We start from the raw sequence: 16,068 nt of genomic DNA, 5'->3' as shown, positions 1-16,068 counted from the left end.
TGGGGGACGGGCTGAGGCTGAGGCTCAAGGGTGACGTCCTGGGGGACAGGCTGAGGCTGAGGCTCAAGGGTGACGTCCTGGTGGACGGGCTGCTCAAGGGCAACGTCCCCCTCAGCCCCCAAGAGCGTCTCCCTATGGCACTTCCAGTGAACCGGCCCGCTGCAGCGCTCCCTCGGAGAGTCTGTTTCTAGGGATCCCAATTTAACCTACAAAGGCAGTGAGAAGTACGACTACAATGGAAATGAAACAAAACAGGTGTGAGCCCAATTGACGCTCAGCGAGCCCAGCACCGCTCACCTGGCGGGGATGCCGGCTTCCACCTGGAGAGGACCGGGCGGGCCGCCCACCCTGAGCACCGTGTGTTGCTCAGGGGACGGGGCCACGCAGACAGCCTGCGCCCTGGTTCCATGATGTCAGTCAGGAAACTGCTACCACCCAAACTAGACACAGCCAGCCTGGAACCCCTCCCTTGATCTGCAGGGATTCGCTTGGGGGTAGCTCAGCTCCTGCCACGCCTCTGCCACGGAGCCCAGGTACTGCTTGCGGGCCTGGTGGGGCCTTCACTCCAAAGCCCGGTGACTGACGCAGAAGCGTGGAGGACCCACTGGCAGCATCCTGGGCATGGAGAAGCCGCCCCCCTCCCAGCCTGGCCCAGCAGAGGAAGCTCCTAAGTTGGAGGAGAGTCTGGGGCTCTCTGGCTTTGACTTTGGTTATGATAACTGATGGACCTGGCTTTCCAGACAGAGGCTGACCCCACCCATGACCTGGTCATCCATTTCACCTGGCGTGGTTTGTGTCAGCCTGGTGGGAACGTGGGCTCAGCAGCCTCCATGGGTCAGTTCTAGGGTTCACATGGTCTGCTTGGTGAGAAAGATGGCAACACGAAGCAGAAACAGCAACATCTTTGGGGTTGTGAGGCCTGAGACCAGATGCTGCAATGAGCTGTGCAACATCGAGCAGGTCACTTCGTGTCTCTGAGCCTCAACTTCCTCGTTCTTAAAATGGAACCACTACCTGCCTCTTCAGGGTGTTGTGCAAGTTAAACGTAGGGTGATCAAGTCCTTGTTGGCCCATACGCTACACAAGCATGGGGCGTGATCACTGTAAGCTTCATTACCGCCAGGGCAGGGAAGGAACTCGATCAGCTCCTTGCAGGAATTAACTTTCTAGCAGTGGACATAGGTTTGCATTAACGGAGCCAGGCACTTGCCTTTAGAGCATGTACAGGTCTCAACCCTGAGGCTCAACCCTGTAGGAAGGTTGGCCTTCACCCCCGGGCCCCACAGCCCTGGCATGCCCAGGAAGCTATTTTTGAGAGGCTTGGTCTGCAGGTCTGACTCTGGGCCATGCCAAGGTTAACAAAGTTAGAATGAGACCCATTTTCCCAGAGGGCAGCTGCAGCCTGGCAGGAGCCTGTGTCAGAACGTCCACTTTAATGAAACTATTTGCCTGCTTTCTTTCACGCATGGCCTAATTTCTTGCAGTTGACCTAAGTGACTCTCACATACCACCCTGCAAGGCAAGAGCTTTTAATTTGAAGCTTAGATCATGAGGGAAATTCAGGGATGGGCTACAAGGGGTCTGTGAGGCCCTGAAATTGCATGCCAATGTGTGTGTCCCTGTACATCTAATACCATCCTGGTGGCACCAAGAATTGCCACTGGAAACACAAACATTCGTGCCAATGGGCTTTGGACCTTGTGGACTAAACTCCCTTAAAAATCCCACTCTGTGAGACAGCTTCTGGACTGGAAGAGTCATTGAGGCGCCTCCAGACGATGAGAGAATCTCACTAAGTTTTCTTTCACTTTGTCTGGAAAAGGGCTATTAACAAATTTCAGACTTTCCCAGAAGACTTTCCCACTCAGCTGAGTAGCAGCCGTGAGCTTCAGCCCAAGGAGAATATGTTCACTGCAGTTTCCCCTTTGTTATTATTGGAGTTTCAAAGCGTCCTCGGGAAGGACATGAGGCAAGTAACACAACTATTCCTTCACAGATTAGAAAAAGAAGGTGCACAAAATTTCAATGATTAGCCCAGAGGAAGTAGCTAGTTTTCACCATGGCAGTGAATCCTCCATCCTCTGTCGGTGCCACCCATGACTATGGCCACAGGTGACATCTGACTGCAACCTCAAGAGAGATTCTCAGACGGAATCCTTGGCAAGGTGCTCTGGAATTCCAAATCTAAAGTAGCTGCAAGCAATCGTAAATGACTGCTGCTGTTTTACGCTGTTAAGTTTTGCAGTGATTTGTCACATGGCAGTGGATAACTAACACAACTCCCAGCCACCCCCAAATTCTGCAGGACCCGCATCGGTGCCTCTGCAGGACAACCCTTTCTGTAAAAACCAGACAGGCTGGGACAGAAGTACCCTCGAGAGTGGGCACAGACTCTGAACCATCTGATGTAGGTCACTGGTTCCTAGTCCCAAGCATCAAATCCCTGCTAAATCGGGAAGGGCTCACAAACGGCAGGAAGAGAGATGGTAGAAAAGTTCCTACAGACGCTACCCGGAGTCCACCCCAGCACCACCCCTCTTTCTTAGAAGTGGGCCCCCCAGCTTTTTAACTGGGCCCATGGTCATCCAGAATACAGACTGTTCCAGGCCTGCGCTGAGCCTCACTTTTGGCCACTGGGATGTCTGATGTCATGCCGCATGGCAGCTCCCGAGACACAGCCTCAAAAGGCAGCAGGGACGCGCCTTGGTCCCGTCTTCTCCCTCCTCCCTCTGGGTTTCTGAAGGTGCAGCAGGGCCTTGGTCCGCAGGTGGAAGCTCCAAGCTGAGGGTGACAGCAAGCAGACGCCGCCTGGCTCCTGGCAGGCGGGCACACTATGCCAGCCCTGGTGTCCCCCATTAGAACACTCCATCTTCTTTATCTTGGCCTCTTCTGTGTTTTGCAGTCAAAGTCGATGCCAGCCAGCACCCTGCGCTGTGAGGGCTGGCCTGCGCCAGCAGCGGCCTGCTCCTGGGGCCCGGAACGGCTCACCGCAAACACCATATAGTCGTCAGTTATTCGGGACAGCTAAGCATTTGCATGGGACACGAGGCAGATGACTGTGCATCCATTCACTCCGAAGATCACAATAGCTACATTAATGATAATAATTAACGCCTATGAAAAGCCTGCTCCATAGCAAGCGCTGTGCTAGCATTCTGGTGGATAAACACATTTAATCTTTGCACAATTAACACATTTTCATCTACAACTGGCCCATGAGGTTGTGTTACTATTATTACAGTTTGCGGACAGGAAACAAAAGGAACAGAGCGACACAGTCGCTGGCCCCAGATAACAAAGCCAGTCAGGGCGCGGGAGTGAGTGCTGCCCCCACCCGCTCCCCCTCGAAAGGGAGGCTGGATCCCAAGCCCGAGTCTACCCACGTTTGGGCACAGTGGATGAACTGTGTGACCTCTGAGTGTTTGAGTATCAGGCTTGGTCTTGGCAGGTTGATTTGTTTGGGCTGGAAAAGAAGAAAGAAAGGCCTTCTGCCCAGGTGCCTGGAGAAGTGAGCAGGGCTCACTGGTCTGCAAGACGCCCTCCCACAGGAGCTGAAGAACTGGCCTCCTGGGAGACAGAGGGAGGGCTGGATGGCCAGGGAGGCAGGAACACTCTCCACAGCCCAGAGGGAGCTCCATGCAGTCGGTCCAGGGACGTTTTGAGATCTGGGGCCACCTGGGCAGCTCAGGGCCTGCAGCAGCCTCCTGCTGGTCACCACGGCTGGAACCTGGGGGCTGTGGAGGGCTCTGAGGTGGAGGATGGTCCCATGTGTCTAGGTGGGCAGCAGACACCACAGGAGAAGCTGTCTGACCTGAGCCAGTCACACAAAGGAGCTGATTCCCAGCCGTGTGGGAGCCTCTGGGTCCAGGCACACTTGGCAAGGAGTCCTCGGGGCTGGCAGAGGCCTGAGATGGCAGGGGGCAAAGTCCGTGAAATGTGAGTCATCACCGGTGATGACACCCACTGGCACCCAAAGGCCAGCAAGTCAGCAAGCAGGGCTCTCCACTGGAGTGGGTTCAGCTGGATTTCGCTGCCAGTAGTCTCCGTAGGCAAGAGTGGTATTTTTAAGATTTTTTTTTTTTTTGAGATGGAGTCGCACTCTCTCCCCGGGGCTGGAGTGTAGTGGTGTGATCACAGCTCATTGCAACCTCCACCTCCCGAGTTCAAGCAATTCTCCTGCCTCAGCCTCCTGAGTAGCTGGGATCACAGGTGTGCACCACCATGCCTGGCTAATTTTTGTATTTTAGTAGAGACGGAGTTTCACCATATCGGCCAGGCTGGTCTCAAACTCTGACCTCAGTGACCCTCACACCTCAGCCTCCCAAAGTGCTAGGATTACAGGCGTGAGCCACCACGCCTGGCCCATAAATATATAAATATGATGAATTCATTGACTAGTAGTAAAACAGGCCCCACAAATGTCTCCAAATTCTGTTTTCAAATGCACCAAGACTACTGCAGTTTTATGGCTCAGAAGTATTAGCAGATGTGTGGTTTTCTAAATAACCATTTTTGTGGAAATCTTAGTATTGTCTAAAAGTCAGAAGGATTGTTCTGTGAATTACATGTGTGCTCGCTGGGCAGAAGGAGGCAGAACCAGGCCACTGGCTGGGGGCGTCTTCTGTGACTCCAGCAACAGAGGGCTGTGATGACCTGGAGTTGGACTTAGATGACCGCCTCGGTGGCATGCTGGCACCTGCCTTCCTAACAGAAAAAAAAGGAGAGAGAAACAAAAGAAAGCCCCGATCCACCGAGTTTGCGGATCTCCGTGGGGTACGTGTTTCCACCATGGCCGGCGTCAAACACCCAGGCTGCCATCACTGAAAACGGAGTTGGGAATCGAGGGCCAAACCCCTTCCCACTTACTTCCAGTGAGCAGGTGTCAGATTCTCCATCAGGGCAGCACTAACTCAGGCTAACACGGGTTCGTTCACGGGGCAGGGCTTCCAGAATGCCCAGAGGCTGCAGCCCAAGGAGGGAAGAAGCCCACACCCTGCATCCCAGACCCCATTTCTTCTGTGGCATTGGGCAGGCATGTCCACAAATAAAAACGGACTTTTTCCCACCAGAATGACATGCTCCCGGGGTCAGGGAGAGTGTGTATTTCTCCTTACCTCACCCCTCCCTCTCCCAACAACAGCGCCTGGCTCATGTGGCAGTTCTGAGCACCTGGAGAGACGTGGACAGGATGAGTTGAAGGAGAATGTGGGGTCCTAGCTCCACATTGGGCTGGAACACCCCGCATTTCCTTGCTCCTGGAACCCCACCCTGAGGCCGAGCTCCACACCCCGACACCTAGAGCACTTTCAGAGGCTGCGACCTCAAGGGGGTCTGAAGGAGTTCAGTAGGACTTTCAGAGATTGCAGCCTCAAGGAGCTCTGCTGAGCTCCCTGACGGGCAGAGGCTGTCTGGGGAGCACACTGGAAGCCAAACACCGTGAAGAGCACAGCCGAGGCCCCCAGACTCCGGGTCGGGAGGCTCACACCGCCACGCAGGCTCAGGCATCATTTCTCAGGCTTCATACATACCAGAGCAGGCTGCAGCTGCCAGCACTCCTGAAAACATTTCTTCAATTATCCAGTCACTGGGCACAGGGAGGGAGCCCACGGCTTCAAAGTTACATTGTCATAAAGTATCAATTACGGCAGGGTCAGGGCGGAGCTCCCAGGCCTGGACACTCCGCACCCACCACCTCAGCCTTTCTCTCTCCAATGTCTCTCCTCTCTCTCTCCACTCTCTCTGTCTCTGTCCCCATCTCTCTTCTCACCTTCTCCCTCACTTTCTCTCTTTTTTTTCTCCTCCTCCAGCCCTGGAGAACCCCACTCACCTCCTGCTTCCATAAGCTTGACAGTTTCCAGTTCGTTGTAGATGGAGACTGCAGTCTGCCTTTCTGCTTACTTCATGTAACATAACATCCTCTGGGTTCCTCTGTGCTGTCACCAATGACAGTTTCCTCTTTTTCACGGCTGCATAGTACTCCCTGGTGTGGCGATGGCCCCTACTCCATTCATCTGTTGATGGACATGGAGGTTGCTTCCACAACTTGGCTATTGTAAATAGTGTTGCAATGAACTTGGGGTGCAGACACCTTTTCAAAATACTGACTTTAATTCTTTTGGGTCAATACCCAGAATTGGGATAGCTGGGTGGCAGGTAGTTCTATTTGTAGATGTTTGAGGAACCTCCACAGCATTCCCTGTGGTGGCTGCACTGGTCCACATTCTCACCAACAGTGCCCACAGGGCACACCTGACCCTACTCATCTGCACCCCTTCACCATCTGGACCCCCTTCACACCCTGATCTCTGCTGGGGAAGGGACTGGGAGGGGGTCTGCCTTCCTCCACTCACCCTCTCTGTGCCTTTCAGCAGCCACCTCGGCCTCCCACCCTGTTCTCCTCCTTAGCAACATGAAGGCTTGGGCGAGAGAGTGGTGAATGCCATTTCCCACCCTAGTTTTCCAGCCCCTCACCCTCCTTAACAACCCCAGCCCAGAACTCCTCAGGGAGATGGATTTGAGGGTCTCCTCTCATCTCCTCACTTGGAGCCCTACTGCTACTAAACTCTTTCTCTGCTGCAAACCCTACTGTCTTGGTGCATTGGCCTCTGACTGCACAGCGGGGCTAGCAACCTGGTGGCCTTGTAACAGTCAGTCCTGAACTTCAGTCCTATCCTGTAGTTTGGCCCAAGATCCCTGTGGTGTCCAGCCTCCAAGCTGGTCCCCTGAGATCCCCCTCCTGGTGCTTACCCTTGGGGAGGCCCCTTCCACACTGCACAAGGGCTGGCTGGTGTGACCAACAGTGACCACACGTCAGTGCTGAGAGGAGGTAATAAGAGACCATGCTTCTAAGGCTGGTGCTTGGTGTTCCCCACCCTTGCCTCTCTTTCTCTCCATCTCTCCTTTACTTTTCTTTCTCTCAGTCTTTCTCTGTCTCCCCTTTCTGTGTGTGTCTCTGTCTATCTGTATGTCTCTCTCTCTCTCATCACTCACTCTGGGGAAACCCAACTGCCACTCAAGCAGAGGGCCCTGAGCAGTGTGTCTTACAGAGGCCAGAGACAGCTACAGCCCCTGCTGAGAGCCTGACTGCAGACTCCAAAGAGACCCTGGGCCAGAGCCATACAACCAAGCCTCAGCCAGATTCCTGGCCTTCAGACATTGGGAGATAATAAGTGTTTGTGGTTTTAAGCTGCTTAGTATTGGGGTTATTTGTTACACAGCAGTAGGTAGCTAATACAATCCCAAATGCTAGTCACCTGCCTCCCCTAACACAAAAGAGACCATCTGTCTGGACATCCTCGTCAGCCCCATGAATTCCCTTGGCCGGGCCCAGAAAGCTACCCTCAGGAGCTGGAGAACTGAGACCCTTCTGCAGGTCTCTGAGGGCCTAAGCACATCCTTGAGGCTCCAGCTCTCCCTCAAATTCCAGCCCAGGGGTCACACAGGCAACCAAAGCCCTTTACTTTTAATTTTGCATTGAGCTGCAAAATGCAGCTCAATGACCAGCAGGACAACAGCTTGATATCAGATAATGGAATTTGAGCAGCAACTGATGTTAATCTGATTGTTCCCGACAACCTGGGCAGGGCCAGAGAAACAGGCTGCTGGTCCCTGCACCGTTTGTCTGCAACACAGGGTCAAGTTTTGTTCTTGTCATTGAGCCATGTCTTCCCCGTGTCATCTGCTCAGTGCCTCATGGTCGGCATGTAATGACATTTGTTTTTCTTGCTAATTGCTCTTGGAGTAGTTTCTATTTCCCCAGCTAGACTGAAATCTCCTTGTGACCCCAGAAGCAGTGTGTTTCTGTGAGTCTTACACAGGAAGGAATGCACAGTGGGCTGCCTCTCTGTTCCACCCCGTGTTGTCCCTAACCAGCTATGCACCAGAGCGCAAGAACCACAGATAAATAACCGGCCATGTGACAGCAAGTTGCTAGATGCACCAGCAGTCAGTCACTCACCCGTTTCCTGCGTAGAGATCTCTGGCTAACAACTCCACCCTGCACACTAGCAGAATGTGGAGCACGCCAGGCACTTTGGGAGGCTGTGACAAGTGGATCAGCTGAGGTCAGGAGCTCAAGACCAGCCTGGCCAATATGATGAAACCCTCTCTACTAAAAATACAAAAAATTAGCCGGGCCTGGTGGTGGGCTCCTGTAATCCCAGTTACTCAGGAGGCTGAGGCAGGAGGATTGCTTGAACCTGAGAGGTGGAGGTTACAGTGAGCTGAGATCACAACTCCAGCTTGGGCAACAAGAGCAAAACTCTACCTCAAAAAAAATAAATAAATAATAAAACATAAAAAAAGAAAAAAGAAGAAGAATGTGGAGCCATGAGCACAAAGAGTGAAGCTGACTCCAATAAGTGCTGGCATCCTCTCCGGAGGCCAGGTGTGGTTCAGCAGCACCCTCGCGTCTGAGCTTTTGAGCTGAGGCCTTTCCAAGCCTCAAGGGAGCAGATGGTAGAAGAAAAAAATGTTAAATCCCAAGCTGGAGGAAAGCGGGTTTGCCAAGAAAAATCCTCCAAAATTGTGTCTCCAACACGACGCTGCTGTCTTTGATGGTGAAGACATTTCTATCCAGCTTCCCTCCTGTTTAGACACACAGAGATCTCAGGAACAGCCAAAGTGAACTCGACATCGGAAATATAAAATCAGCAGGGGAGTGGGGCTGAATCACAGGAAAGTTAGTTTTTTCAAGTACCAAGAACAATTGAAAGCACCTGCTTTTGAACTTGTCAGCTGGTACAAATTGGTTTTTGGCAAAAACAGAAATGGGACAAATTTCTGCAGCTGCGAAAACCACCTCTATGCAGCAGGACGGAGACAGAGGGTGCCCGGCATGCTTGGGTCTGCTCTGAGTCCCGCTCGTCGCTGAGACTGCTCCTGGCTTCACAAGGCCCCTGCTCGCTGCAGTCTCTCCCGACCGGCATTGCTCTGTCTGCTGACTCAGTTTCTTGAACAGTCTTTGGAGAACATTTCTGGGCTGGAGGAGGGGCATCTCTTCCCAACTATTCAAGAACCCATTCTGTGACCTTGGACAGGTCACTGGAACCTCTTGGGCTCCAGCCAATGGGAAATGAGATGATTAGCCACAGAGTCCCCAAGAGGCCAAACCTGTGAATCCCAGAGCAGGCCATGTGGCCACAGGTCCCCAAGCAGCAGGAACTGTTAGGCCGGCCTCCGCAGTCCAGAGCTGAGCTCAGCGGAACTGTCACTTGGCCAGCACCTGCGCTTCCCCCCGAGCTGGTCGGGAATGCAGAGTTCAAGCCTTGGCCCTGCTGAACTTGAACTGGACCAGCCAGGGCGCCACTCCTCAGGCCTTCAGCCTGTCATCTGAGAGCTGCCAGCAGATGGCAGCAAAGGCCCAGCTCTGGCCAGGTGGGTGCACACCCCACCTGGGGCTCTGAGGCCTCCCGGCTGGGCTGCACCTAATACCTGGAGGAAGATTCCCAGCTCTGCTCCAGGAGCCCCGCGGGGTGAAAACACTCCCCAGGCTAACGCGGCGCCGACAGGGACTGCGAACCAACTCTTGGCTTCCTCTTTAGAGGAGAGATGGAGCAGGGTTGGGGGGAAGCGGGGACACACGGACAGGCTTCCAAGGAACCAGCGAGCCAAGGGCAGCATGAGTGCAGCAATGAGCTGAGCAAGCCACGTGCAGCTGGCTGGGAAGGGGGCGCGGGGGTCAGGATGGGGAAACCTCCGGGATGGGGGGCTGTGCTCCCCGCATTTCCACCGTGGTTAGGCGTCAGCTACCCTGCTCAGCACCCTCTACCCAGGCCCGGGCCTGCCTCGGGAACCCCTATGCGTTCTCTGGGGCCTTTGGTTCTAGGACAGCAGCTTTTTCTGTGTGGGTCACGGTGATCTTCCCAGACACAGAATCAGTGCCTAGGAGTTGTGGAGTGACCCCTTGGCACACGTAGAAAAGGTGGCATCTGTGACCCTTGTGCAGCTCGCTCAGGTGGAACGAAGTCAGCTTGGAGCCCTGCCCAGCCCTGGCCCTGGCCGCCTCCTTCCAGTAGCTTCCAGGGCTGCAGCTACTGCAAGAAGCCAAAGGGCACCCGTCCCCCGGGACCTGAGGACCCGCAAGACGAGGCCAGCAAGTGGGGCTGGTGGGTAGCCACAGGCAGAGCCAGGAAGGACCCTGCATGCTGGTCAGCTCGGGTTCGGCTGCCACCACACAGCACCACGGCCGGAGCTCAGCAGCAGGTCTGTGCCTCCCAGCCATGGAGGCCACCGCCCGAGACCCCAGTGTGGGCAGGGCTGCTCCTGCCCAGGGCCTCTCCCCTCGGCTTGCAGATGCCGTCTTCTCCCTGTGCCCACCTGACTGTCCCTCCATGCACGTCTGTGTCCTCATCTCCTCTTCTTGTAAAGACACCAGTCTGCTGGATCAGGGCCCTCACCCACATGACCTCATTATACCGTAATGACCGCTGTAGAGACCCCAGATCTGCAGAAAGCCACATTCTGAGGTCTGGGAGTTCGGCCTGCAACTTATGAATCTGGAGGACACAATTTGTTCAGCCCACAACCATCGCTGAGGCTTTGCTCCGGGCACAGCCAGCCGTGTGCGATGCCGCACGCCAGCACCACACCGTGGTGGTCGGGGGTAACACCCAGGACTGCAGGGCGGGTGCTCCTGAGAGCTGGAGAATGCTGGGCTGGGCTTCCCGGGCCAGGCTGTCTTCACCGGCCACCCCCTCACCAGGGGGCCTGACTTAGCAGATCTTAGGGGTGTCCAAGAGCCTACTTTTAACCAGCCCCCAGGTACCTTAAGACCAGAAGGAGGATTTGGAAGCACTCTGTGCTAATTTCATCTAATCCTTGCCATAGGCCTATTAGAGCTAAGAAAATGGAGCTATAGAGATTGAAGAAAAATTCTTGAGATCACATTAAAAACAAATTTACCATTCAAACCCAGGGCCATGTGGCTTCAGAGTCCTCACTCTGAAACCTGTGCCTGCATTCCACTTCTAGACTGGGGTGGTGAGCACTGAAGCCAAGAGAACCCGTTGGGGTTCCAGAAGGAGGCCCGGCCCTGGGGGGAGAGGCAGTGCTGGGATGCCTAACACTGCACAACCTCAGCCCAGGACACCTGACACCCCTACAACCTCAGCCCAGCACACCTGCAGCCCAGGATACCTAACATTCATACAACCTCAGCCCAGGACACCTGACACCCACACGACCTCAGCGCAGGATACCTAACATTCACACAACCTCAGCCCAGGACACCTGACACCCCTACAACCTCAGCCCAGCACACCTGTAGCCCAGGACACCTGACATTCACATGGCCAAGCCCAGGATACCTGATGCCCGCCACCTAGCCCATCACACCTGACAGCCACACAGCCTCAGCCCAGGACACCTGCACCAGCGCACCTGACACTCACACAGCCTAGCTTGGGACACCTGACAACCACAAACCTCCCTGAAGAACAGCTGCAGCCCAGGACACCTGATACCACATAACTTCAGCCTAGGACACCTGCAGCCTAGGACACCTGATACCTTACAACCTCAGCCCAGGACACCTGACACCCTGCAACCTCAGCCCGGGACACCTGACACTGCACAACCTCAGCCCAGCACACCTGACACCACATGACCTCAGCCCAGAACGCCTGCAGCCCAGGACACCTGACACTACACAACCTCAGAGCAGAGGCGATGCTCAGAGCACTAACAGCTACGGGGCACAAGTCACCCGCTGGGGCTGTCCACGTTGGGCTGGAACAGCCCCTTCCAAGCCCCCCCGTGCCAGGTGTTTGGCTCCCCTGGTGCCAGATCATGAGGTGTTACTGGTGGGTGGGGACCCCCGAGAGAGGGGCTCATGCACACTACTACACACTCGTGTGGGAGGGTTTCCGTATTCAGCACTGTTACCAGCAATCAGGGCTCCACAGCCATTCTGCTGCCTCTCAGCCATTCTTATACTTCTTAGGCTCTCAGTGCAATAAAATGCAAGTGACAGAAGTGTCCCCAGCCATCCCCCACAGTGCGAGGCTGGGGTTACAGGTGGATCCCGAGTCTCCTCATCCCCAAAATGCCATTTTACCAGGGGCACCCCCCACAGCAGACCGCAGCTCCCCTTCTCCTCTCCTCCATCCTTAGCCTTCCTAGGCCACCCCTTCCTAGCACCAATCCACAAAACTATGTGTGGTGCAGGTTCCTGTGTCCTGGCTCAATAGGTGACTCCATAGCCAGAGCGTTGCACCTTTAAAGGTGCCATCATTTCCTCTCCGTGTGTGCCAGTAAGTCAGGCTGGGAGGCTGGGATCAGGGCCTGGGAGCAGATGGGCCGAGTGGGGGACAGGTGGGGGCGGCGGGGCAGGCCCAGCAAGAGCAGGGGACGCTTACGTAAGAGGAAAGCTGTCCTGGGCACCCAGGAGGGTGCTGGCTCAGGGCCCTGCACGTCACTGACAGAAAGAGATGGCCGGTGGGTGGGAAGTGTCACCGGAGTCCCTGCTCTGTCCACAGGCCCAAGTACAGGGAGACCCAGCACCACCTGCTGTAACTCCTGGTGGCTAAGGGCGTGACGTGGGAGCCTGTGCCTGGGCCAGACCCGGGCCACGCTGCTGAAACCTCTGTGCTGTGCCCTCCTCCACTGTGGAAGCGGCGTTCTGAGGATAAGGTGGGTGTGTGTGTGCAGGACTTAGCTCAGTGTCTGGCACAGGCAAACACTCATCTTAACTGGGCACTGTTTTCCATCGTTACTATTTATTATCATCACTCCTCTCCGTGGCTAAGCTGGACCAGGGATAGAATGCATGCATCAGAAGAGAAGCGCACTTGCTCTGGCCTCTGCGTCTGACCGCGAATTGGTGTTTCTGAGATTCGACCTCTGGATAGTGCTCTGTGCACTAACCAGTCTCCACGATCTAATAACCAATCTTCAGATGACTAGTAACCAGTCTCCAGATGACTAGTAAATGATTGTAACTAATTGCCAGATGACTAGTAACCAATCTTCAGATGACCAGTAACCAGATGATGACTAGTAACCTCCAGATGAGTATTAGCCAGGCTCCAGGTGACTAACCAGTCTCCAGGTGGCTAGTAGCTAGTCTCCCCAGATGACTATTAATTAGTCTTCAGATGACTAGTTACTAGCCAGTCTCCAGAAAACTAGCAACCAATCTCCAGATGACTAGTACCCCAGTCTCCAAATGGCTAGTAACCAATTTTCAGATGACTAGCAACCAGTCTCCAGATAACTAATAACCAGTGTCCAGATGGCTAGTAACCAGTTTGCCGATGACTAGTAACCAATCTCCAGATGACTAGTAATTAGTCATCAGATATATGTATATAACTAGTAACCGGTCTCCAGGTGGCTCCCCAGAGACCACACCCTCAGTGTCACGCCCCCCAGTAGTACAGACGCACATTCAGACTTGAGCTGCGTGGCTCTAGAAACTCCCAGAAGGACATTCCAGCTCAGAGTGTGTTCTGGAAACTTTGCACCTTGACAGCCACTGCCAACTTCTGGGTACCTTGCTGGTGTTTGCTGAAGGAGCGAGGAGCCTCTGAAACCCCCCTCGGGGGCTTCTGCTGAGAAGGACTGCGGTAACAGCTGACATTCGTGTAGCGCCCGTCACTGTCTGGAGTGTCGGGATCACTCCACTATTGTTATTATCTCCACTGAGATGAGGAAACCGAGTCACCAGGAAATTAGCCGTATCATCCAAGGCCACAAGCAGGAAGTGGCCATCGGAATTCACACCCAGAAGGTCCAATCCTGGAGAACAATCACCTTGTGTCTTGCGAAAATAGGTCATTCAAAATCTAAGCTGTTGGAGCTGGAAGTTATTTTTGTACCTTAAAAGAACGTAAATTGTAGGGCCTGAGTCGCTGTGACAGGCAGCTATAACCTAGAAAGCTGTAAGCTTTTGCTTCTCTGATGACAGAGAAGCCTTTTTCCTTCACCTGAATTGTTTTCTAAAATGTTGTCAATGGCGTAAGGTGGGGGTCCCCAACCTCCAATCCGTAGACCCATACTGGTCATTCCAAAACCATCCCCCACCCCATCCATGGAAAAATTGTCTTCCACATCCCTGCTGCCAAAAACCATTGCAGACCACTGGCCTAAGGGCACCAGGTAAGACCTCTTTCCTCTCCACGGTTGGCTTTTATTACAGAGGAACCCCCTCTTCCCTTTCTCACACTGACTTCATGGCTGTCACATGCCTTAAGATGAAATGCTAAGTACACTCTTAAATGGGAAAGGAAATGAAAACCAGCTGTAAGGAAAAGAAAACAAGCCTCACAAGCAAAAACAAAAACAAACTGCAACTCATTCATTTGCTGTAATTTGTAAACCAGCCTTGGGTAGAAATCTTGGGATCTCAAACTCATCAAGCCAAAGGGAAAAGTCAAGCTGGGAACTGGGTCACACAAGCCTGCCTCCACTTTGGCTTCCTAAATAAGATGGCTACAAGTTGAAAAACTACACACCCTTCTCGTATTCTGCCTACAAGGAAATTCCTAGTGAGCTCCAAGGTATTTACCCTAAAGCAAGTCTGTGAAAATGCACCATGGCAATGTAAATGGATAGCTTACCTTCACAGATGCCATCACCCCTCTGCCCACCTGGCATGAATACATGTCTGATTGTCCCCCTGCCTCCTTTGTTATCTTATGTAAAAGTGCAGATTTCTTGCTTGATCTGTCCATGTTAGTTTCTGTAAAAATGCTGATTTACTGAGCCAGCAAAGGCAAGAATGACTATTTTCTCCCTACCTTCTCTTACCTGAGAACTGTGTGCTTCTCAACGTCACACCCTTTCCCCTTTAAATTTGGAGGCCTCAAAATCATCTTTGAGAAAGGCATAGACCTGTCTCCCAGGCCCACGTCCTTAAATTTGGCAAATTAACCTCCTAAACTGATTGAGGCTCGTCTCATCATTTTTCCCTGATTGACACCCTCAAGGACTCTAACTGGGGCTGTTAATGGCCAACCTGAAACAATCAAAAGGCTTGGGATCCAGTTAAAAGAGTTTATTCAGGTATAAACTGAGGGTAGCTGTCTGGGACACACGAACACTGAACAATGGTCACCAGTACTCCTGCAGCTGGGAATGGTGAGGATTGTTTACGTAGGCAAAATGCAGGTGAATTACATTTTCCACAGAAAGGCTGACACTCAGATATGAGATTTAGTTGGACACTATTGATTACACTCTCCAGGGTTGCTTAACATTTCATTGTAAAGAGGTAACAATCGGGCTGGGCGTGGTGGCTCAAGCCTGTAATCCCAGCACTTTGGGAGGCCGAGGCGGGTGGATCATGAGGTCAAGAGATCGAGACCATCCTGGTCAACAGGGTGAAACCCCGTCTCTACTAAAATTACAAAAAATTAGCTGGGCATGGTGGCGCGTGCCTGTAATCCCAGCTACTCAGGAGGCTGAGGCAGGAGAATTGCCTGAACCCAGGAGGCAGAGGTTGCAGTGAGCCGAGATCGCGCCATTGCACTCCAGCCTGGGTAACAAGAGCGAAACTCCGTCCCCCACCCCCAAAAAAAAAAAAAGAGGTAACAATCACAAAGGTCTCTGGCTCCAATATCATTTACTTGAGGTGTGAATGAAGAATGAGAAGGGCAAAAATCACCTGGTGAATGTCATGCAGGCCCCAGAGGCAAAAACTCCTCATCTGAGGAATTTAGAAGTACTTAGACTTCCCTATTATCTAAAGGCACCTGGTTCTAGTCACTTTTCAACTTAATATGTAACTAGATGTTGGAAACAGATGCTCAGTGCCACAAAGAAAAATCAGCACTGAGACAAAGGATCTCTCGGCAAGGCAATCTTTACTTTCTGCAGAAAGGGGGCACCTGTTAGTCATCTTGCTTAATGAGAGTACAGTGAACAAAGGAAAAGCAGACCTATTCATCCCTTACACATTTGGGGTCGTCCTTACTGCTGTGCCTGATCTCCGTTTGTTGGAACCAGACCTCACAATCTAAACTAAAACCTGATGGGCTAACAACTTAAAACTTTTCTAAGCAGGTAAAAGTAATGGAGAACAGAAGAAAAAAAGGAAGTCCAAATAAGGGACAGGAAGTTGCTTGCAAA

Source organism: Sapajus apella, unplaced genomic scaffold (assembly GCF_009761245.1).
Source record: "Sapajus apella isolate SASKATOON/1434 unplaced genomic scaffold, GSC_monkey_1.0 scaffold56, whole genome shotgun sequence".
Lineage (NCBI taxonomy): Eukaryota > Metazoa > Chordata > Mammalia > Primates > Cebidae > Sapajus > Sapajus apella.
The sequence above is the reverse complement of the archived record's forward strand: the minus strand, read 5'-3'. Positions refer to the sequence as shown.